This window comes from Macaca nemestrina, chromosome 11 (genome assembly GCF_043159975.1).
Source record: "Macaca nemestrina isolate mMacNem1 chromosome 11, mMacNem.hap1, whole genome shotgun sequence".
In the NCBI taxonomy this organism is placed as follows: Eukaryota; Metazoa; Chordata; class Mammalia; order Primates; family Cercopithecidae; genus Macaca; species Macaca nemestrina.
The window spans coordinates 77,161,754-77,187,382 of record NC_092135.1 but is presented as its reverse complement, the minus strand read 5'-3'; the positions used below and the strand labels follow the sequence as shown (position 1 = coordinate 77,187,382).

Here is a 25,629-nt window from a genome sequence, read left to right as displayed (position 1 = left end):
GAATGTTTAGATAAACGCACATGGAGATGAATGGGATGTGAATAAAAAGTGGGTGGGGAAGGCACACATTGTGACTGTTGACTTCAAATGTTTACAAGGCTGCCTATGGAAGGGGAACCATGCTGTTCTGTATTAAACAATGTTAGTACTAGGTTCAGATTCACTGGATACATTCATACACATGGCATTCATATTTACAATAATGATTTAAGGTGCTATTATCATTTTATCCTTTTAGAATGGAGCAAACTCATACTTGGAGCAGTTTTGTGCTTTTCCAAGGTCACACAATTAGGAAGTTATAAACCCAGGATTTGACCACACTTCTTTGGAGTTTAAGTCCAGTGGTGTTTCTACCAATACTGCAGCTACCTACCAAATGTATACAGAGACACATTTCAGTTGAACATAGAAACTAGCAGGACTGTTTAAAAATGAAAACTGTTGTGAGGTCGTGAATGATTTCCTATCACTTGGAGTTCAAACATATGCTGGATAGCTAGTTTGCAAGAATCTAGCATATATATATATTTAACTTTATAACAAAATATTAAAAACAAATGCGAATCATAGAGCCGAAGAAACTCCAGAAGTGAAGCCTCATGACTATAAGTGATTGAGCTAAGTTCATTCAGTAGTTACTGGAAAACATAGCATCCAAATTTCATTCTCTGAATTGATTTAAGGTGCTATTAATGTTTTTTCCATTATAGCAGTTACTTCTCACCTAACACCTAGGTAATACAACGTGGAACCAGAAATATGGAAAGAGGAAGGGCAGGGATATTTTGTGAATTACTATAACGGATTGCTTGGCATGCTCTTGTTTTATTAGGACAAGCAAAGAATGTGAATGGTCGTTGGAGTGAGTTTTAAATGATAAGCAGAGAACACCATATAGTAGAGAAGGGAAAAACAGAATACCACGGAAGGCTAAAAAAGACAGGGACTGTGAACTTCACTGTATTTTCTTCTTGCTATGTTCTGGGGAGCAAAAAATGAACTAGACAAAATCCCTGTCCTTTTAAAGAACACACAGTCTAGGAAGAAAAGGCCACCAAGCAAAGCAACAGGAAAAAAGCAAGTACTAAATATTATCATATGGAATACTGTAGATAGATGATTTTATGAAAGCAGAGAGAAAAAGTATTTAATTCATTGTAAGTGTGTGGGGTAAGGATGCAGATGTGGTGAAAGGAGATGATTGCAGGGAAGATTCCAAGGAGGAAGGAATGTACTATCTTCATTATCTTGAAGGATAATAGGAGTTCAACTGGTTAAATGAGGGATGGATTTCAGGTGGGGGAAAACTACAAGGGCACAAAGACAAAGCCTGTTGAATTTGTGTGATACGTAGATATGTTAGGAGTTGAAGCTGGAGCCAAGGAGGTCAAGAGATCAGATTTTAAATGGCTTTGTAAACCAAATTTAAAATTTAAAATATAAATAGGTTTGTAAACCAAAGCCATTGTAATAGGTTTGACTCTGATTCAACCTGGTGGAGAGACTCTGAATGATTTTAAAGAGGGACATTGCATGCTCAGCTCTGTCTTTTTGGAGCATTCTCTCTGGCAGTTATGTGGAACTGAAGCAGCAGTGAAATTAAAGACTTGACCTAAAGAGTGGCAAAGAGGTGGAAGTCATGGAGACAGACTGATATTCACAGAATTAAGAAGAAGAATTAATCCATGGGATTTTAAGTCAGAAAACTTTAGTGGAGAGAAATTTGGTTGCTTAGTTGTTGGAATGGCAAGATTTTATCAATGGAATTAGGTGATACTCAAGTGAGTGGCTGAGTGAATAATATGGAAGTCTTGAAATTGGGACCACACAGCTGCTCTGATCTGGTGTGAATTTGCTGATGACTCTTTCGAACTGAATTCAGGAAATGACATAAAAATGATTTGCGCAATAAAATGAGAACAAGGACTCTTAAGTCAGTATATTTGGAGAAAAATAACTAGGTTGGTAAAAATGGGGAAGTAGCCATTATCAGGGAGCCCCATTTGTGGATTAATTTTGGACTGTCCAATGGAAAGATCCTCAAAGCAAAACAAATGCCCTGAATCCAGCCCTTCCTCACAGCAACCCTTTCCCTTTCATCTGCCTTCATCCTTCAGCCACACCACGCCTTGGCAGTGGGTACTTGGGAGCAGCTCTTGGAGACCTTGTACTCGAACCTTCGAACTCCAGGATGAGGCCAGAGGAAATAAACGACCTGCCAAGGTGTCAAGTAGCGGGCCCTCTCTGAAGCCCAAATTTCTGACTTCAGGTCTAGGGACCCTTCCACTTTCCCAGACTGCCTCCCGCCTGGGGAGCCTGGGCCTCGACTAGGGGTGGGGACGGCAGGGTCCGTCAGGGATCGCCAGAGTCCCGCTCGCGCCCAGCCCTCAGCCCCAGGCCCGGTTGGACGCCCCGCCCCGCCCCACCCCGCCTGCTTCCCCCTTCCCGCGCCGGGCTGGGTCGCTGTACCGCCGTCACCCGGGCGTGCGCCGGGTCGCGCGTACGTGGCTCGGGCCGCGGGTGCCGAGAGGTCGCCGGACCACCCGCGCCCCCGCTCCCGCCTGACGCACGGAGGGGCCGGGACGCGATTTGCCGCGAGTGACTGGAGCCGCCGCCGCCGTCGCCGCTGCTGCCGCCCGGGCCCGCTCCGCCCCCAGCCCGCCTTCCTCCCGCCGCGCCCTCCGCCTCCGCCCGCACCTCGCTAGCGTTCCCCTGTCCTCCCCAACGCCCCGGAGCCGCCGGCCGCTAGCGTCAGCGCCAGCCAGGTGAGTGTGGCCGCCGCTCGGCCTGGGCGGGAGAAGCGCGCAGGCCCCGCGGCCGGGTGGCCGGTGCAGCGGTGGCGCGGCGGCGGCAGCGGGCCCGGCTTTCTTCCCCCGCGCGGGCCGCGGGGCGGAGGGGCTGCGCAGTGAAGGAGGGGAGCCCCCGCCCCGCCACCCCTCCGCTCCCAGCGCCCTGGCCGCCCCCGCCGCCGCAGACAAAGCGCCCGAGGTGGGAGCCCCGCGGGCCGCCTTTGCCTCCGCGCCGTCTGCCGGGTGCGGCCGCGGCCCGCAGAGACCGGGCCGCGCGCTTTTCCGCTCTTGAGCGCCCTTGTTCATTTCTGGGTGAAAGGGACCCGAATTGTGCAACAGGTTTGGGCGTTAATCCTTATTTTCCAGCGGGTCTCTTTTGCCAGCGTGCAGGAACCAGATGTGGCTCCCGGCTCTGGGGCGAGTCCCCACGTCCAGCGCCCGCGGCTGGCTCCTTTGTGTGACCGGTGACCGGCCCTGTCGGGTGGGTAGGGGACACGGACTCGAGGCCCCAGGGCTGTGCCGAGGCTCCTGGACGCCTTGTCAGGTCGTGGGGCTTGGCTTCCACGGGCCTGCCGGAGGTTAACATCCCTCCAGCGTTTGGGAGAGTCACAAAGGGGAGGAGAGAGCGGGTTGGCCAGGGTCCGTGGTTGTGTGTTTTTCTATTTTAGGTAGACTCATACTAGAAAAGAGCCGCAGTCTGACCAGCTCTTGAGGGTACGGGTGGCATTTCACCCTGGGATGCACGGTTTGGACTTGGCTGTTGCTCTGATATCCCCCTTGGTTTTCTTGGTGCTTTGACATCTTTCTCTCATACACAGACATCGCGGGAGAAGTTGGAAGTGCTGCCGAGGGAGTAACTAGATAGCAGCTGTTTGACAGGTCGTCTCTTGCTTCACGTTTTGCCTGTGTCAAGCATGCCCACCATGTATCCCAGCATAGCTTGGCAAACCATCAAATATAAATTGCTACTCAAAATCCTAATCCTTATACATACCGACATACACAGACACATATATATGTGTATATTTTTTCTATTTTGGCTGGCTAAATCTTATTAATGTGAGAATTTTTCCCCCCAAGGAAGAATGCATAATAAGGTACACTTTGTTTACATACCTTGGGTTATGCCAATACCTAGCTGGTTTCATTGGTATGCTATTTTAGTGTAACAATACTAATTCCTTTAGCTTTGAGCAGTAAAATACGTCTTTGTTCTAGGACCAGGAAGCTTTTATACGTAATACTTTGCCCCACGACTAAATACATGAAAAAATTCCCGAAGGACCTAGAAAGCATTTCACAACTCTATAGGCTGTTTTTATGTTCCAAATTCCAGGAAATCGTTTTGTTGAATATTCAAACATTCTGGACTAAATTTAACCTTAAAAATTGGGCCCACTCTAGTAAGTTCCCCAGCATTAGAAAAATGAATTGATTGCATTTACCAAACATTTTAGCCCCTGTGAGTGAGAAATTGATGTAAGAGATTAGGAGCTAGTGATGGACTAGGAATCTGACAACAGAATGCAGAATGTAGAAAGTTGTAAGTAGAGGTCACGAAGTTGCATCTCCTTGGGTTTTAGTTGATTGCTAGGCATTTAATGACATTTTAAACAGGTAATCTAATGATGTATCTGAAAATGAAATGTCCACTAATTAAGAAAACAAAGTATTGCATTTTGACCTTTTTAAAAAAATGTGTTTTATAATGACTTGTTGAAGCTTTTCCACTGTCTAAAAATGAACTTGGTATTAATGACATTTCTTTTGAAAAAATGAAATTATACCAAACTAATCCGATTCTTAGAAAGTTTCTCTGTTATAGTAGTTTTACTTTACTAAAAATACCATTAATCTGTGTAGTAGCTGACTTCAAAGATCTTTTAAAGCTGTTACAAGCAACATGAACAACCTCTTGAGGAAAGTAGAATATTTACTAATAAAAAGTAGCAAGCAGAGAAGTGAGCCACGACTGGACCATTCCATCCTGGGTGACAGAGCCAGCCTTGTCTCAAAAGAAAAAGCAGAGACTTAAATATTTATAATCGTTTTCTTTGAGATATAATTCATATGCCATAGAATTCACTTTTTTAAAGTATACAATTTGGTGGTTTTAATATATTCACAAAATTGCACAAATGTCAACACTAACCCAAGAACATTATTATCCTAAAAAGAACCTTGTACCTAGTAGCTTTTGTTACTATTCCCCCTCCCCCATATTTGACAACCACTAATTTACTTTATGTCTCTATAGATTTGCCTATTTTGGACACTTCATGTGAATAGAATCATAATATGTGGCCTTTTGTGTCTTTCACTTAGCATTATGCTTTCAGGGTTTATTCATATTATACCGTATATCAATACTTCATACCTTTTATGGCAGAATATTATATTGTTATATGGCTATGCCACATTTTGTTTGTCCAGTCTTCAATTGATGGGCATTTGGGTTGTTTCTACTTTTTGGCTATAATGAATAATGTTGTGGATACTCAATTACAAGTTTTTGTATGGTATATATGCTTTCAGTTTTCTTGGATGTATACCTAGATGTATAATTGCTGGGTTATATGGTAATTCTGTTTAACTTTTTGAGGATCTACTAGACTGTTTTCCATAGCTGCTGCGCTGTTTTACATCCCTTCTAGCAGTGTATGAGGATTCCATTGTCTCCACATCCTTGCCAACACTTAATGTTTGTCTTTTTGATGATAGCCATCCTAGTGGCTGTGAAGTGATATCGCATTGTGATTTTCATTTGTATTTCATCTTTTCATGTTTTTATTGGCCATTTGTGTATCATTTTCTCATTTAATCTTTTAAATGGTGCTGTAAGGTAGGTTTATTCCTATTTTACTGCCAGGAAACTAAAGTGCAAAGAAGTTTAATCATTTGCTTGTTTTTTTAACCTTATAGTTAATAAGTTGCAAAGTCTGAATGTAAACTCAGGTCTTCTGACTCTACTTCCTGCACTCAATGAGGCATATAGAAGTTAAATTGTGTTTGTGAATATCTGGCTGATCAGTGACAAAGTGAGGGAAAAATAAAAAAAAAACAAACAATAACAAAAAATAAGGTGTTGTGGCCACACTGCTACATATTCATCAGATTTTATTATGCATTTTCAAATAAATTCCTTTTCTTCTATCATAATAAGGTAGGTCTGCTTTCCACATTTCCAACGGGGAAAGAGAGTCAGAGTGATTCAACCTAGTAACAGCTTCTTAATGGCATAGCCCATCCTAGAACCCACTGTTTCAGAATTTGAATAGTATGTATGTATATATAGAGAGTAAAAGCTGAAAATCTCCCTTCACTTTGTCCTTTCCCCTTCTTCACTCCTAAGACCACTTCCGTGTTAGAGAAACCGCTGTTAACAGTTTGAGGTGTATATTTCCAAACCTGTATCTTTGTATTTATGTGTGTATTTATGTATAAATATACATTTTCATATTCTACCGTACATAAAGACATGTTGCTATTCACAATGTTTTTTCTTTTACAAATGGGATTATACTATACATATTCCTTTGTTTTTCACTTAAATATGTTAAACTTTTACATATGTAATTACAAAGGATAAATCTAATATTACGTTTTCATTCAAGTTTGCTATCCATGCCTGGCGTTGGTGTCAGGATGAAGCCAGAATTGAGAATGATTAGGAAACTTTTCACTTTTTTCTGTGCTCTGAAACAGTTTAAAATATCTGCCCTTTAAATGTTTACTAGAAATCATCTGACAACTTGGGGTCAGAGAGAGATCTGAGATGACCTTTCTAATTTTTTTTTTTTCTTTAGAGACAGGGTCTCGCTCTGTTGCCCAGGCTAGAGTGCAATGGCGTGATCACACCTCACTGCAACCTCAACTGCCTGAGCTCAAGTGATTCACCCACCTCAGCTTCCCAAGTGGCTGAGACTACAGGCATGTGCCACCATGTGCAGCTAATTTTTGCATTTTTTGTAGAGGTGAAGTTTCTTGGTGTTGCCAAGGCTGGTCTCAAACTCTTGAGCTCAAGCAATCTGCCCACCTTGGCCTTCTCAAATGCTGAGATTACAGACATGAGCCATTGCACCTGGCCCATTTTCTTATTTGTAAAATGGCAATAATTCCTACCTCATAAGAGTTTTGAAATATTAAATGATATGTGAGCTAATATATGAAACGCCTCCGTAGTTGCATCTAACAAAATGAATAAATGTAATAAACTGTAACATGCTATACAAATGTAAATATGTTACTACAGTTATTGTAATTATGCTTTAACCTAATAGGAACAGATTTAAGTAGATAGGATGGTGGAGCTAGGGACAGTTTCCACCAATAAATCAGAAGGATCTGTAAAAATTCACAGGCCATTTGCGATTTGATTCTGGTAGACAGTGGTATCTAAATACACTCTTTAAGAAGGATAGTAGGGAAAATCATTAAAACAGATCTGGATTAATCTTGTGTTGTCACTTGTTAGCCTTGTGACTGGACAAGTTAATTTCTCAGTAACATGAGATAACACCTTCTTTTATAGGGCAGTTAAGAAGAAAGAGATTAGTTTCTAGCATGCAGTAGATGTTCAAAATAGTCAATGTTTTTTCTTTCTATGTAGTGAATACCCAGCAGTGACAAACCTGAGATGTTGAGTTTTACTATTTTACGGTTGCTTAGTGAGTTGGAAAGAACATTAAGCCATAAGTCAGAGTTTTGTTCTCTCCTATGTTTATTAGCCATTGGCTGTGGATGAGTCACCTAAGTGCTTAGATCCTTCTGTTTTCCTTATCTATAAAAAAGCTAGAGAACTAAGACAGGCACGGTGGCTCACACCTGTAATCCTAGGACTTTGGGAGACTGAGGCGGGTGGATCACAAGGTCAGGAGTTCAAGACCTGCCTGGCCAAGATGGTGAAACCCTGTCTCTACTAAAAATACAAAAATTAGCCGGGTGTGGTGGCGGGCGCCTGTAATCCCAGCTACTTGGGAGGCTGAGGCAGAGAATTGCTTGAACCCGGGAGGTGGAGGTTGCAGTGAGCCGAGATCATGCCACTGCACTCCAGCCTGGGTGACAGAGTGAGACTTTGTCTCAAAAAAAAAAAGGCTAGAGAACTACACATCTTATCTCATTTAATTTTTCCAATAATCCTATCAGATAGGGATGATTTCCATTTTCCCTTTCTAATAGACAAACAAAGGTGCAGGAATTGGATTTTCCAAGGTCTACTTGGTGGACTCTCCCAGTCCTGGCACTATTCTTTGGCTCATTACAACTATTCACTCCTGGGATGATAGGGCGTGCCCTTATATACAGGGAATACCAAGGGGGGAAACCTACTATAAACTGAAATGCTAAGTGTATGAATAAACAAAGCAGTGTTGGATGAGACCACTTACTTATTAATGACTTCCATTAATAAAATACAAATAGAGGATTGTTAATGTGTCCCAAAGCCAATGCTTAAGAGTAGCAATTGAAGATGATACTTCATTTTCTCATAATCACCTTATCTAAATAATTTATTACCTACTCCTAATTTCATTTTCAGTTTGACCAAGTAAAGCAGAGAAGTAAATTAGTAAGTTAGTGGTCAGAGCTGGTTTGATAGTGGTGTGTGTGTGTGTGCGCGCACGGGTGTGTGTGACAGCTGAGAAGTACAGTTCTTCAGCAGCTTGGCATATGCAGAAACTGCACATTCTTGGAAAGAAGTAATCTGATTATAATTCATTGCCTTCTAGTAGATTTGCAGAGTCATTTAGAAAATGAACCTGCCTTTGTCAGCTGGTTTGTAAAGACCTATTGATTATATTCTTGAAAGATAGTAATATTGTCTTTCCTTTACTAGGCATTGCCAAAGCTTTTGCTTATGAGTTTCATTTTATTTGATCAGGTTCAGTGATATTGATTTGGTATCTCTGCATGCTTTGTGCTAGGGATATATGAAACAAAATGCTGTTGAGAGATCACAAATTGAATTGTGATTCAGTAATAGTTTAGAAAGTTTAGGAATTCTATCTGTTAGGGCTTCAGTTAGCCTATTTTTGTAGTAGAAGTGGGAATTACTGTGTTTAGGTTAGATAATTTTTATCAGAAAAGGCTTGAATTGCACTGTGTAAATTCTCACTGACATTGCCTCTTTTCTGCAGAATACAAAATACTTTGGAGCTATATATAAGAATTAGAAAACGTGGTTCTTGTTTTCAAAGAGTTTATAATCAATCAGGGAGGCAATGAAGGAAGAAACTGAGTAAAAGAATAAAGAGCTCTTAAAGCTTGTGTCTTGTCTTTGTAAAATCAATTTTGCAACATTGGACTTTGGTAAGGTGTCATAGGTCTCTCCTGAGGGACAATATGAGAAACATCTATCCCTTTGAAGACTGGTGATTATGTGTCTCATATATTTTGATCATTCTATGGGGCTTTTTTTGCTATATAAAATTACTGTTTGATTTAACTACCAAGGGTAGCTCCCCTTCTGAGTACTTCTCTGTGTATCTCTTAGATTGCCTGGGTTTTCCTTTTTGTTATGGCTGCTAGAAAGCCAGAACTAGATTTGTGGCCCACTGCAGAACACGTAAATATGTTTTTGTATTATACAATTTTTAGCCTTTTTCTTGGCACCGTTTTTGGTTCTTTTCTCTATTCTTTGCGTTTATTTTTAATTTGTTAACTTGTTATAGTGCATTTATTGTGTCTTTAACCCTTTTCAGAACAAAATGGGGTATATACAAATAAAGGCATACCCCTAAGGTATTGCCAGTTCAGTTTCAGACCACCACAGTAAAGCAAATATCTCAAAGCAAGTCATACAAGTTTTTTGTTTCTCAGTGCATATAAAAGTTATGTTCACACTGTAGTTTACAAAATGTGTAATAGAATTATGTCTAAAAAATGATCTATATATATCTTCATTTAAAAATACTTTATTGCTTAACAATGCTACGGATCCTCTGAGCCTAAGTGAGTTGTAATTTTTTTGCTGGTGAAAGGTCTTACATTAATGTTTATAGCTACTGACTGATCAGGATGGTAGTTGCTTGAAGTTTGGGGTAGCTATGGTAATTACTTCCTTACTTTCTTTTCTTTTTCGTAAGGGCAGCCCCCTGAACCAGAATAGGTTCAAGATAGACTCCCTTATTCTATGACATAGAATGAGATGTGTTCTGATTTTAAATAAAATTGAAAAAAAAAAACCCAATAATGAAGTATGCCACGTTGATGGACTCTTCTCATGAAAGATTTCTCTGTGGCATGAGATGCTGTGTGGTAGCATTTGAGCCACAGTAGAACTTTCACAATTTGAGTCAGTCCTCTCAAACCCTGCCACTGCATTTTCAACTAAGTGTATGTAACATTCTAAATCCTTTGTTGTCATTTGAACAATGCTTATGGCACGTTCACTAGGAGTAGATTCCATCTCAAGAAACTACTTTCTTTGCTCCTCCATATAAAGCGACTCCTCATCTGTTAAAGTTTTTTTTGTTGTTGTTTTGTTTTTTTTTTTGAGAGGGAGTCTCACTCTGTTGCCTAGGCTGGAGTTCAGTGGCACAGTCTCTACCCAGTGCAACCTCTCCCTCCCAGGTTCGAGTGATTCTCCTGTCGCAGCTTCCCAGGTAGCTGGGACTATAGGCTTCTGCCTCCACGCCCGACGAATTTTTTGTATTTTGAGTAAAGACGGGCTTTCACTGTGTTAGCCAGATTGGTCTCCATCTCCTGACCTCGTGATCCGCCTGCCTCGGCCTCCCAAAGTGCTGGGATTACATGAGTAAGACACTGCGCCTGGCCCCATCTGTTAAAGTTTTATCATGAGATTGCAGCAATTCAGTCACATCTGCAGGCTCCACTTCTAATTCTAGTTCTCTTGTTGTTTCTACCACATCTGCAGTTACTTCCTCCACGAAATTTTGAACTCCTTAAAGTTATCCATGGAAGCTGGGATCAACTTCTTCCAAACTCCTGTTTATGTCAGTATATTTTGACCTCCTTCCATGAATCACAGATGTTCTTAATGGAGTCTAGATTGGTGAATCTTTTCTAGAATGTTCTCAGTTTGCCCAAATCCATCAGATAAATCACTGTCTATGGCAGCTATAGCCTTTGAAATGTATTTCTAAAATAATAAGACTTGAAAGTCAAAATTACTCCTTGATCCATGGGCTACAGAATGACTTTTGTGTCAGCAGGTATGGAAACATTAATTTCCTTGTACATCTCCATCAGGGTTCTTGGATGACCAGGTGCATTGCCAATGAACAGTAATATTTTCAAAGGAATCTTTTTTTTTTTTTTTGTCTGAGCAGCAGGTCTTAATAGTAGGCTTAAAAGATTCAGTAAACCATGCTGTAAGCACTTATGCTGTTATCCAGGCTTTGTTATTCCATTTGTAGAGAACAGGCTGAGTAGATTTCAGTCTGTTCAGAATGGTAAATGAGCATCGGCTTTCACTTAAGGTCACCAGCTGCTTTAACCCCTAACGAGAGTCAGCCTGTCCTTTGAAATTTTGAAGCCATTTACTTCTCTCTTGCTGTGAAAGTCCTAGATGACATCTTTGTCTAATAGAAGGCTGATTCATCTACTTTGAAAATCTGTTGTTTAGTGTAGCCACCTCCATCAGTTATCTTAGCTAGATTTTTTTGGTAACGTCCTGCAGCTTCTACATCAGCACTTGCTGCTTCATCTTGTACATTTATGTTATGGAGATGACTTCTTTTCTTAAACCTCATGAACCAACTCCTACTAGCTTCAAACTTGCCTTCTGGAGCTTCCTCACCTCTCAGCCTTCATAGAATTGACTAGAAGTAGTGTCTTGCTCTGAATTAGGCTTTGGCTTAAGGGAATGTTGTGGCTGGTTTGGTCTTCTATCCAGACCACTGGACCTTTCTCCATATTAACAATGTGGCTGTTTCACTTTCTTATCATTTGTATGTTTTCTGGAGTGGCACTTTGACTTTCCTTCAAGAACTTTACCTTAGAATTTACAGCTTGACTAACTCACTAGAGACCTAGCTTTTGACCTCTCTTGTCTAAAGACACACCTTCCTCAGTAAGCTTAATCATTTCTAGCTTTTCATTTAAAGTGAGAAATGTGACTCCTCGTTTCACTTTAATATTTAGAGGCCGTTGTAGGATTATTGATTGGCCTAATTTCAATATTATTGTGTCTCCTGGGATAGAGAGGCCTGAGGAGAAGGAGAGAGACAGGAGAACCCCCATTTAGTGGAACAGTCAGAATATACACGATATGTATTGATGAAGTTCGTTGTCATATGGGTGTGATTCATGGTACCCCCAAACAATTAACATCAAAGATCGCTGATCACAGATCACCATAACAGATACATGAATAATAATAATGAAAAAGCTTGAAATATTGTGAGAATTACCAACATGGGACACAGAAACACAAAGTGAACACATGCTGTTGGAAAAATGAGCTGACAAACTTGCTCCACTTAGGATTACCACCAACCTTCAATCTGTGAAAAAAATAGTATCTGCAAAGCACAGTAAAGCAAAGTGTATTGAAGTGAGATCTGCATGTAGATATACATCAAATCCATGGCAAATATATCGAGGCAAACAGATTAATATAGTAGGGACTAGATATGGCAAGTATGTTTTATTTCATGGGCTAGCTTTAATTGATAGTGAAGACTGCCTAGAAGACTGCATTGAGAAGTTAGTTGGATATAGCTTCTGGATTTAGTGGGAAAGGATACTGTGATCATTGAATGGTGTTTATTGTTGTGAGTAGGTGTAGTGATGGCGTTAGTGCCTGTATTTGCTGTCCCTGGTATAGATAGAATATTCAGAATGCTAAATAGCACATAGGTGGGTGGCTTTTAAGTTTAAAGTTAGGTTTTGCAGGGAGAGATGCGAATTTGGGGAAAAATGCTGGTGACTCTGGAATTAGCAGTCAGATTGGTTCAGCTGGAATAAAAAGTCTGTAGTGCATTAAGGAGAAATGAGGTTGGTGGAAAAAGTGAGGAAGGGGATGTAGGAAGCCTTAATGGATAGATGGAGTAGATTAGATTTTCTTTTTTAGCTCCTAAATTTTTTTTTTCTCATTAATCCTCTACATTCTTTCCATAGTCTTTGTCTTAGTTCAGCTCCTGGTCATCCTTTTTATTTAAAAGTTAATTATTTTTTGAATAGGTAATACATTAATATGTTTCCAATTTTATTTTTTATTTTTATTTTTGTTTTTGAGACAAGATCTGTCTCTGCCACCCAGGCTGAAGTGCAGTGGTGCAGTCAGGGTTCTCCGCACCCTCAAACTTCTGGGCTTAGGTGATCCTCCTGCCTCAGCCTCCTGAGTAGCTGGGACTACAGGTGCGTGCCACCACACCTGGCTAATTTTTGTATTTTTTATAGAGTCAGGGTTTTGCCATGTTGCCCGCGCTGGTCTCCAACTCCTGAGCTCAAGCAGATCCGCTTGCTTCAGCCTCCTAAAGTGCTGGGGTTACAGGTGTGAGCCACTGTGCCTGGCCTCTAAATTTAAAAGGTGTAAAAGGACACATTAAAAATTCTTCCTTTCATTCCTACTCAACTGCTGAGTTCTCTCCTCCATAAAGTCAGTGTCATCAGATTCTTATGTATTCTTCCAGAAATATTTTATGTATATGCATATGGTTTCCCATCCTTTTTATACAAACGATACTTCAGTACCTATTCCTATATTGCTTCTTCTATGTCACATAGTGTTCTGTACCTTACTTTTTTTACTTCTTGGAAAATTACATTAAAAGCTTTCATCTTTTCTATTTTTAAATATACTTTTTGTTTTAGAATAATTTTGGATTTGCAGAACAGTTGCAGAATAGTACAACGTCCCCATATACACCTCACCCAGTTTCAGTTTCCACTGACAGTATCCTACTGTGGTTCATTTGTCAAAACTAAGAAACCAGCATCAGTATGTTACTGTTAACTGGAGACTTGCTTTGGATATCACCAGTTTTTCCATTAAAGTTCTTTTTCTGTTTCAGGAACCATCCAGAAAACAAGATTGCATTTAGTTGTCATTTCTCCTTAGTCTCCTCTTGACAGTTTTTCCGAGGTTTTTTTTTTTTTTTTTTATGGAAGTTTTAAGAAGTACTGGTGATTTATTTTAAGACATACACTCTAAAAAACAAGAGTGTTGAATCTTACTTTTTGTCAGCTGGATGGGAGTAGTAGTGGTGGTGGTCCTTTGCTCTTTTCCCATGTTTGAGTTTTATGTTTGGAAGTCTGTGAGGTCAGCCTAACCACCTATGTATTTTATGCCTGTCTTCTCCCCAGACTTTTATAGTTCATTTACTCCTCACCGGATGGAGGCTGTAAGAACTTTGGGATGTGAGAACAGATGAACAGATTCCTGGGGGTTGGAAGGGAGGAAGATATACAAAAATGGTCACCATGCTGAAAGAAGGAAAGGGGTATCAAACCAGGGGAGGGAAGTAGACACTATGAAAATAACATCTGAATCTTTGCAACTTGAGTCTTGGGTTCTGAATAATTAAGTTTAAAAGAGTGGCAGGGACAAAAGAGAGGTCAAGTCAACTATTAACTTTTTGGGCCAAATTCTCCCAGATGTAGTATTTGTACTGAAACAATTTTTCTAGTGGACCCAGCAAAATAAAAAATAAAGCCCCTACTTCCTCAATTTAACCAAGTCAAACCAAAAGGTAAAAATACCTCTTAGCTGCCTTGAAGTGCAAGACAAGCATTTAAAAAGACAGTTCAGTCCTTGTTTAAATCTTTTTCTGATTTGATAGAGGAAGGTGGAAAATAGTGGACTCCTGAGGCAGGAGATAGAAAGGATGCTATAGACAACTTGAAAGATGAGAGAAAGGGGAGCTTAAAGGCAGCTCAGAAGACAAACAGGGATTTTTACAGTTTTTACTAGATCTTGAATTACCTTTACTCACAGCCAGATGAAAGCTGTATACCAGAGATTTCCCCCAGTAGGACAGGCAGCTAACCAGATACGCATCTTGAGTTGTGGTGAGGCGTAAGCCACTACTACTTTATAATTTAGTATTTGTATCCCATTTACTTTCAAAATACCTAAGAACTCCAAGATTAGAAATAGAGTGAGTGGATGCGGTAGGGCCTCTGAATTAAGCAGTTGACAACACCTGTACTACAGTTTAATTCTGCTCTGAACATACAGTTTCCGTTCAAATGTTATTTGAGCTAAACTGCTTTTGAACTTTGAGAGAATATTTAAGCCTATCAGTTACTCATACCTTAGTGTGAATCATTTAAGCAAATTATTGCCATTCTCCTTAACACTTTGCTGACATCAGATACTGTGGAAGTAAGAATGTTGATAGGAGAGATAATTTTATAATTTACATCTGGTCTTAGTCCATTCAGGGTGCTATAACAGAATACCATATTCTGGGTGGCTTATGAGCAACAAAAATTTGTTTCTTATGGTTTTGGAGGCTGGGAAATTCAGGATCCAATTATGACAGATTTTGTGTCTGGTGAGGGCCAGCTTCTTGGTTTGTAGTTGACCATCTTCTTTCTGTATCTTCACATGGGAAAAGGGGCAAGGGAACTCTCCAGATCTCTTATAAGAATACTAATCTCAGTGATTAGGTCTCTGCCCTCATGAACTAATAACCTACCAAAGGCTTCATCTCCTAATACTCTCACATTAGGTGTTAGGATTTTAATGTATGAATTTGTGGGGGAGGACACAAACATTCAGTCTGTAGTACATCTCTTGTGCAGGATAGTGCTGGACCCTGCAGTTGTTGCTTTGGGTGACATTTAAACATTGAGCATAGACAGGTGATTGGAAGCACTGGTGTTGGAGCAAGGACAGGTCTGGATTAGACAGAACCTGGCCCTCCTTAATCATTCCACATATGGTAACTAATATATCTTCATCCACCCCTGTGTGACCATTGTTATTCTTGTACTTTATTTTAGAACACAGCATTCAAATATTAGAAAGTACAAAAAAGATTTCGGGTAAGTTTCCCACCCATGTGTAGCAAGATATAAAGAGTTTCTTTCTGTGGCCACACCCAGTTCCTTCTCACCCACTACTTCCTCCTTAATACCTGGCAGCCATTATTCTCCAATTTCTATAGTTTTGTCATTTCAAGAGTCCTGTATAAATGGGATCTTATTGTATATATATTTTTGGGATTTTTTTTTAATTCAGCATAATTCACTGGAGATTCATACACAGGTTATTACTCTGTTTCCATAGTTCCTTTTTTATTGCTGAGTAGTATTCTGTGGTATGGATGTACCACAGTTTATTCACCCATTGAAGGATATCTAGGCTGTTTCTCGCTTTTGACTCTTACGAGTAAAGCTGCTGTAAACGGTCATGTATAGGTTTTTGTGTGAACATCACTCTTCATTTCTCTGGAATGAATGCCTAAGTGTTCAATTGCCAAGTTGTATGGTAGTTGCATGTTTAGGTTTTAAAGAGATTGCCAAACTGTCTTCCATAGTGTCTGTACTATTAATATTTTAAATTCCCTCTAACAATATATGAATGTTAAAGATGGAATTATATCCTCACAAATTTCATATGTTGAAGCCCAAACCCCTAGTACCTCAGAATGTGATTGTATTTGGAAACAGGTTTTTCTAAAAAGTGATTTTTGTTGAAATTGGGTCTTTAGAGTGGGCCCTAATCCATCTGACTGATATCCTTAAAAGAAGAAATTTGAGCGGCCGGGCGCGGTGGCTCACGCCTGTAATCCCAGCACTTTGGGAGGCTGAGGCGGGCGGATCACAAGGTCAGGAGATCGAGACCACGGTGAAACCCCGTCTCTACTAAAAATACAAAAAATTAGCCGGGCGCGGTTGTGGGCGCCTGTAGTCCCAGCTACTCGGGAGGCTGAGGCAGGAGAATGGCGTGAACCCGGGAGGCGGAGCTTGCAGTGAGCCGAGATCGTGCCACTGCACTCCAGCCTGGGCGACAGAGCGAGACTCCGTCTCAAAAAAAAAAAAAAAAAAAAAAAAAAAAGAAGAAATTTGAACACACAGAGAGACACCAGGGATATGTGCAAACAAAAGAAAGACCATGAAAGGGCACAGAAAAAAGATGGTACCTGCAAGCCAAAGAAAGAGACCTCAGAAGAAACCAAACCTGCTGATACCTTGATCGTGGACTTCTAACCTCCGGAACTGTAAGAAAAGACATTTTGCTGTTTAAGCTACCCAGTCTGTAGTATTTTGTTTGGTTGCTCTAGGAGAATAATAATATGAGTGATCCAGTTTTTTTGCAATTTGATTCTTCACTGTTTTGTTTTGTTTTTTTTTAGCCATTGTGATAGGTTTGTAGTGATGTCTCACTATGGTTTTAATTTGTATTTTCCTGGTGGCTAATGATGTTGAACGTCTTTTCATGTGCTCGTCATCTGTATATCCTCTTTGATGAGATGTCTGTTCATGACTTCTGCCCTTCTGCCTGTTTTCTATTTGGACTTTTTTTTTTTTTAAACTGGTGGGTTTCAAGCCTTCTCTATATATTCTAGAAACTAGTTCTTTGTTGAATATGTGGTTTGTTAAGTAATTTATCCCACTCTATAGCTTGTCTTTTCATTCTCTTAAGATGATTGTTCACAGAGCAAATGTTTTTAGTTTTGATGAAATTCCAGCTCTAGATCCTGAAAATTTTGGAAAACTTTTCTTCTAAAAGTTACAGTTTTTTACCTTTCATTTAAGTCCATGATCGGTTTTGTATAAGGTGTGAGACTTAGGTCAAGGTTCTTCTTTCTTCCTTCCTTCCTTCCTTCCTTCCTTCCTTCCTTCCTTCCTTCCTTCCTTCCTTCCTTCCTTCCTTCCTTCCTTCCTTCCTTCCTTCCTTCTGTCCTTCCGTCCATCCGTCCGTCCGTCCTTTCTTTTTGCCTGTGGATATTCAGTTGCTCCACCACCATTTGTAGGAAAGGCAATCTTTCTCCATTGAGTTGTTTTTGTACCTTTGTCAAAAAGCAATTGGGCATATTTGTGTGTTTCTATTTCTGAGTTTTCCTGTTTTATTCATTTATTGGGTTAACTGATTCCTTCTACTGTATTGTTTTCCAAAATTGTTTTACGTAGTCTTTCTTTGCCTCTGTATGTAACTTTTAGGATAATTTTTTTCTATATTTACAAAGAATTTTGATAGAATTATGCTAGGAATTGCATTTAACTCATATAAATTCAGAGATAATTGGCACATTTCTATAGTGAGTCTGCAAATCCATGAATATGTTATGTCTGTCAGTGTTTTATAGGTCTTTGATTTCTCTCATCAGTATTTTGTAGTTTCCAGCACACAAGTATTATACATATTTTGTTAGATTTATAACTAAGTATTTAATTTTTTGGAGTGATTATAAATGGTATTGTTTTTTAAATTTCATTGTTCGTATGTTCATTGCTAGTATTATATGTTTGTCTTATATCCTGCAGCCGTACAGAACTCACTAGTTCTAGGATTTTTTGCTAGATTTCTTGGGATTTCCTATATAGGCAATTATTTGCAAATAGGGGTAGTCTTACTTCTTTTCTTTTATCTGTATGCCTTTTATTTCCTTCCCTTGTTATTGCACTGATTAGAACTTCCAGAACTGTATTGAAAAGATTGGTGAAAGTAGACATACTTGCCATGTTCTTTTTTTTTCTTTTTTTTTTTTTTTTAAGACAGGGTCTCACTCTGTCACCCAGGCTGAGTGCAGTGATGTAATTATGGCTCAGTGCAGCCTCGACCTCCTGGGCTCAAGTGATCCTTCCACCTCAGCCTCCTGAGTAGCTAGGACCACAGGTGGGCACCACCACACCCAGCTAATTTTTTTGTTTTTTGTTTTTGTTTTTGTTGTTCTTCAGACAGGATTTCCCTATGTTGACCAGGTTGGTCTTGAACTCCTGAGCTAAAGCAGTTTTCCCACCTTGGCCTCCCAAAGTGCTGAGATTACAAGTCTGAGCCACTGTGCCTGGCTGCCATGTTCTTTATCTTAGGACAAAGTATTCAGTCTTTCACAATTGAATATAATATTAGCTTTAAGTTTTTAATGCAAACTCTTCATCAAGTTGATGAAGTTCCCCTTTATTCATATTTTTCTAAGAGGTTTCGTAGGTACTGAATTTTGCCTATTGCTTTTTTTGCAAGAGTTCATGATTATGTGATTGTTACCTCCTTTAGCTTGTTAATATGATTTTCCAATATTCAGTGAACTTGCCATCCCTACAATAAACCCCACTTGATTACTTTGTATAATCTTGCTGTGTATTGCTGAATACTATTTGCTAATATTTAGTTTAGGATTCTTAGGTTTATATTCATATCTTTGCCTAGTTTTGGCATTAGTGTATTATTAACTTAATAAAATGAAATGGAAAGTGTTCCCTCCTCTTCTGTTTCTCTTTTCTGTTTCAATCTTCAACATGGACAATTCTCTTCTGTTTCTGGAAGAGACTGTGTAGAATTGGTGTTAATTCCTTTTAAAATATTTTGTAGACTTCTCCACCTGGGCTTGGAGATTTCTTCTTTCTTTTTTCTTTTTGAGTTTTATAAATTATGAATTTATTTTACTTGATAACTAAAGAACTATTCAAATTATCTATTTTATATTAGATGGGTTGTGATAGTTTGAGGAAGTGGCCCATTTAATCAAAGTGTGTAGAGGTGTTCGTAGTACTCTCTCTTGCTGTCTGCAGAGGCTGCCATGATATCTGTGTTGCATTCCAAATATTGGTAATCTGTGTTGTCTCTTTTTTTTTTTTTTTTTTTACTTTTTTTCCCCTTCTGCTTGCTTTGGGTTTATTTTGCTCTTGAGATGGAAGCTTAAATTATTGTTTTGAGATTTTTTTCCTCTTTTCTAATGTATACATTTAGTGCTATAAATTTCCCTTTAGCATGGCCTTAGCTATGTTCCATGTATTTGGATATATTGTAGTTTCATTTTTCAGTCAGTTCAATATGTTTTTTTATTTCCCTTAAGACTTCCTATTTGGTTCTTAGGTAGTGTAAATTTCTGTTTATTCGTGTATCTACTGTACATTTAAGCCATTGCTAATTATTTACCATCCTAACTAACACTGTCAGAAATAACATCCTTTAACCAGGCATGGTGGTTCATGCCTGTAACCCTAGCCCTTTGGGAGGCCAAGGCAGGAGGATCCCTTGAACCTAGGAGTTCAAGACCTGCCTAGGCAACATAATGAGATCTTGTCTCTACAAAAAAAAAAAAAAAAAAAAAAAAAGAATTAACAAATTAGCTAGGTGTGGTGGTACATGCCTGTAGTCCTAGCTACTTAGGAGCTGACATGGGAGGGGTTGTGTGAGACAAAGAGTTCTAGGCTGCAGTGAGCTAGGAAGGTGCCACTGCACTCCTGCCTGGGTGACAGAGCAAGAAAGACCCTGTATCTTAAAAAAAACAACAACAAAAACAAACAAAACCTTTGGGCAACTTCCATGTTCTGAAGCTGAGTTTTCTAGACTTTTGTAAATGTTATAAGAACTTATGCTTCATTTATTTATTTTTAATATGCCCCATCCCTCATGCAGCATTACTTAGGCTTTTATTGGGTGAAATGGTCTTACATAATGTAAACTAAGTTGGAATTAAATTAAAAAAAACTACCCTGATCTCATCAGCATACGTTATATATCAAAACATTGCTATGTATCCCGTGAATATGTACAATTATTTTTCAATTAGAAAAACAAGTAAAATAAATACTTTAAAAATATGTGCCTAGCCTTGACTGCTATTATAGTTATATATATTACCTAGGTCGATAATAAAAGAATATATGCCCAAGTGGAATCTGAAAGTGGGAGACAATCCTCAACATGGACAAAGTAGAGAAAAAAAAAAAAAATATATATATATATATATATATAATGGGAGACTAATTCCTATTTCATAAACTCCTCAAAGTTGGATTTGGGCAGACTGCTGAGTAGATCTTTCTAATGAGTTTTAATATTAACCTACTTTCACTCTGCCTCCTTCTCATGAGATTTTTTAGAAATGTTACTTGGTTACTAAGTGGTTGAAGATTGTTCTTTTATCTTTCTGTTATTGATTTCCAGTTTGAGTCCATTTGGGTCAGAGAAGAGATTCTGTATGATTTTGTTATTTTAAGTTTGTTGAAATTTGCTTTATTGCTCAGGTCTGTCTTGGTATGATCTATCTTAGTTTGTGATCCATGTGCATTTGGAAAGCAATTTGTATTCTGCTTTTTTGTGGTGGATTGTTTTATAAATGTTGATTAGATCTGGTTGGTTGATGTAGTGTTGAGTTCTTCTGCATCCTTGTTGATTCTCTGTGTAGTTGTTCGATAGACACTTGTTGAGAGAGAGAGAGAAAGAAAGCAAGAGATATTGAAGAGATATCTACAATTATAACTGTGCGTTTGTCTGTCTTTTTGGTTCTTTAGTTTTTGCTTCACATATTTTTCAACTTTGTTATTTGGTGCATACACATTTAGGATTGCTATGTCTTCTTGTTGAATTGGCCCTTTTATCATTATAAAATGTACATCTCGGGCCGGGCGCGGTGGCTCAAGCCTGTAATCCCAGCACTTTGGGAGGCCGAGACGGGCGGATCACGAGGTCAGGAGATCGAGACCATCCTGGCTGACACGGTGAAACCCCGTCTCTACTAAAAAAAAATACAGAAACTTAGCCGGGCGAGGTGGCGGGCGCCTGTAGTCCCAGCTACTCTGGAGGCTGAGGCAGGAGAATGGCGTAAACCCGGGAGGCGGAGCTTGCAGTGAGCTGAGATCCGGCCAGTGCACTCCAGCCTGGGCGACAGAGCGAGACTCCGTCTCAAAAAAAAAAAAAAAAAAAAAAATGTACATCTCTATTTCTGGTATAGCCATTCTCACTTTTCTTTGGTTAATTTTTTTTTTTTTTTTTTGAGACGGAGTCTTATTCTGTCACCCAGGCTGCAATGCAGTGGCATGGTCTCGGCTCACTGCAGCCTCTGCCTCCTGAGTTCAAGCAATTCTCCTGCCTCAGCCTCCTGAGTATCTGGGATTACAGGTGCACGCCACCACACCCAGCTAATTTTTGTATTTTTAGTAGAGACGGGGTTTCGCCACACTGACCAGGCTGGTCTCGAACTCCTGACCTCGTGGTCCGCCTGCCTCGGCCTCCCAAAGTGTTGGGGTTATAGGCATGAGTCACCGGCCCGGCCTGGTTAATGTTTACATGATTTATTTTTTCCATCCTTTTACTTTCAGCTTGCCTTTTTAGTATATTTGAAGTGAGTTTCTTGTAGGGAGCAATTAGTTGGGTCATGTTTTTTAATCTACTCTATTAACATGTTTTTAAATGACTATATTTACACTAATATATTTACTGTAGTTGTTGCTGTGTTAAGGCTTACGTCTGCCATTTTATTTTCTATTCATCTCTGTTTCTCTTATCTGTTTTCTTTTTCCTCCCTTTTTATGGGTTCTTTGAGCATATTTTATTTTTTTGAGACAAGGTTTCATTCTGTTGCCCAGGCTAGAGTGCACTGGTGCCATCACAGCTCACTACAGCTACTGGGCTTGAGTGATCCTCCCACCTCAGCCCCCTAAGTAGCTAGGACCATAGGTGTGTGCCACTATATCTGGCTAATTTTTTTTTTTTTTTGAGACAGAGTCTTCCTCTGTTGCCCAGGCTGGAGTGCCATGGCGAGATCTCGGCTTACTGCAACCTCCACCTCCTGGGTTCAAGCGAGTCTTCTGCCTCAGCTTCCCAAGTAGCTGGGACTACACACATGTGCCACCACACTTGGCTAATTTTGTATTTTTAGTAGAGATGGGGTTTCACCATATTGGCCAGACTGGTCTTGAATTCCTAACTTCGTGAGTTGTCTGCCTCAGCCTCCCAAAGTGCTGCGATTACAGATGTGAGCCAATGTGCCCAGCCCATCTGGCTAATTTTAAAAAATGTTTTGTAGAGGTAGGGTCTTGCTATGTTGCCAACATGCTGTGTTGCCCAGGCTGATCTCAAACTCCTGGACTCAAGCAATCCTCTTGCCTTAACCTTCCAAAATGCTGGATTACAGGCATGAGCCAGCATACCCAGCAAGCATATTTTAGAATTGTTTTGATTTATGTTTTTTGTTTTTGAGTGTATCTCTTTGTGTATCTTTTTTGGTGGTTGCTCTAGGTATTAATATTATATACATAATTTATTACAGTCTACTGTTGTCATCATTTAACCAGTTTGAGTGAAGTGTAGAAACCTTACCTCCTTTATGGCTCTTTACCCCATTTGTAATATAATTGTCTTACAGTGTTTCCTGTACAGACATTTAGAATCATGTTAGACAGCTATATCCTTATTTCAGGTGTCAAACATATTTTAGACAACTCAAGACAAGGGAAGCCTATTGTATTTTCCCGTATTTTTGCTTACTACCTTTTTTTGTTTGTTTGTTCCCACTCTTCTGTGGTTTCCTCTTTTACCATTATCTTTCTATTTAGAAATTTTCTTTTAGCCATTCTTTTGCGGTATATATGTCAGTAAAAGTTTTGCTTAGTTTTTCTTCCTTTGAGAATGTTTTGATTTCTCCCTCTAGCATATAATATATTTTTACTGAATATAGTATTCTGGGTTGATAGTCTTGTTTCATCACTTGAAAAATATTGTACCACTCTCTTCTGGCATCCATGTTTTTTTTGTTTTTGTTTTTGGTTTTTGAGACAGTGTCTCCCTCTATCTCCCAGGCGGTAGTGCAGTGGTGCAATCTTGGCTCACTGCAACCTCCACCTCTTGGATTCAAATGATTCTCCTGCCTCTGCCTCCTGAGTAGCTAGGACTACGGGCGTGCGCCATCATGCCTGGCTAATTTTTTTGTATTTTTAGTAGAGACAGGGTTTCACCATGTTGGCCAGGCTGGTCTTGAACTTCTGATCTCAAGCAATTCACCTGCCTTGGCCTTGCAAAGTGCTGGAATTACAGGTGTGAGCCACCACACCCAGCTGGTTTTGTTTTCTTAAAAAATTCATTCATTCATTCATTTTGTTTAGAGATGACATCTTGCACTGTCACCCAGGCTGGAGTGTAGTTGCAAGATCATAGCTCACTGCAGCCCCAAGGTACTGGGCTTAGTGAGGCTCCTGCTGGAGCTTCCTAAGTAGCTAGGATACACGTGTACACCACCTCATATATATATATATATATATATATACACACACACACACACACACATATATATACATATATATATTTTTTAATACTTTCAACTTTTAGATCCATGGGGTACATATGGGTGCACATGTAGTTTGTTACATGGGTGTAGTACATGATGCTGAAGTTTGGGGTATGAATGGTCCTGTTACCCAAGTGGTGAGTAAAGTACCCAATAGGTAGTTTTTCAGCCCTTACCGCCCCGCCCCCGGTAGCCACAGTGTCTCTTGTTATCATTATGTCCCTGTATACCCATAGTTTAGCTCACACTTACAAGTGAGAACATGTGGTCTTTGGTTTTCTGTTTCTTTGTTAATTCACTTAAGATGATGTCCTCTAGCTGCATCCATATTGCTGCAAAGGACTTGATTTCCTTCTTTTTTTATGGCTACGTAGTATTCCATGGTATATTTGTCCACATTTTCTTTATCCAGTCCACCATTGTTGGGTGCCTAGATTGATTCTATGTCTTTGCTATTGTGAATAGTGGTGCAGTGAACATAGAAGTGCATGTGTCTTTTTGGTAGAGCAATTTCTTTTCTTTTGGATATATACCTAGTAATGGGATTGCTGGGTCGAATGGTAGTCCTGTTTTAAGTTATTTGAGAAATCTCCAAACTACTTTCCCCACTGGTGGCTGAACCAGTTTACATTCCCACTAACAGTATGTAAACGTTATCCTTTCTCTGCAGCCTTGCCATCATCTGTCATTTTTTTGACTTTTTAATAATAGCCATTCTGGCAGGTATGTTTGCATGTCTCTGATGACTAGTGATATTGAGCATTTTTTCAGGTTTGTTGGCTGCTTGTATGTCTTCTTTCGAGAAATGTCTGTTCATGTCTATTGCCCACTTTTTAATAGGGTTGTTTGTTTTTCGCTTGTTGAATTGATTAAGTTCCTTATAGATTCTGGATATTAGACCTTTGTCAGATACATAATTTGTGAATGTTTTCTTCCATTTTGTAGGTTGTCTGTTTACTATGTTGATAGTGTCTTTTGCTGTGCAGAAACTCTTTAGTTTAATTAGATCCCACTTGTCAAGTTTTGTTTTTGTTGCAGTTGCTTTTGAGGACTTAGTCATGTTGCCAAGGCTGATGTCTAGAATGGTATTTCCTAGGTTTTCTTGTAGGATTTTTATGCTTTTAGGTCTTACATTTAAGTCTTTAATCCATCTCTAGTTAATTTTTGTATATAGTAAAAAGTACTGTCCGGTCTCATTCTGCACATGGCTAGCCAGTTATCCCAGCAGCATTTACTGAATAGGGAGTCCTTTCCCATTGCTTGTATTGTCCGAGAGCAGATGGCTGAGGTTTGTCTATTTTGGGGTTCACTTTTCTGTTCCATTTGTCCATGTGTCTGTTTTTGTACCAGTATCATGCTGTGTTGGTTACTGTAGCCTTATAGTATTGTTTGAAGTTGGGTAATGTAATACCTCTGGCTTTGTTCTTTTTGCTTAGAATTGCTTTGGGTACTTGGGTCCTTTTTTGGTTCCAGATGAATTTTAGAATAGTTTTTTCTAATTCTGTGAAAAATGATATTGGTTGTTTGGTTGGAATTGCATTAAATCTGTAGATTGCTTTGAGCAGTATGGCCATTTTCATGATGTTGATTATTCTAATTCATGAACATGTAATGTTTTTCCATTAGTTTGTGTTCTCTATAACTTGTTTAAGTAGTGTTTTATAGTTCTTTCTGTAGGGATCTTTTACCTC

At 39.5% G+C, this 25,629-nt stretch overlaps 1 protein-coding gene across 3 annotated transcripts in view; it reads left to right on the top strand.

The window, feature by feature from the left end:
• The first annotated feature begins 2,637 nt into the window (after positions 1-2,637).
• LOC105499523 (SEC14 and spectrin domain containing 1) overlaps positions 2,638-25,629 on the top strand; it is a 157,789-nt gene continuing 134,797 nt past the window's right edge. For 2 of the 3 annotated variants that reach the window (XM_011772114.3, XM_071073852.1), the window contains exon 1: positions 2,638-2,768. The gene's annotated coding sequence lies outside the window, so the exon portion shown is untranslated. The remainder of the gene's footprint in view (positions 2,769-25,629) is intronic. The other variant, XM_071073849.1, reaches the window with a different exon arrangement.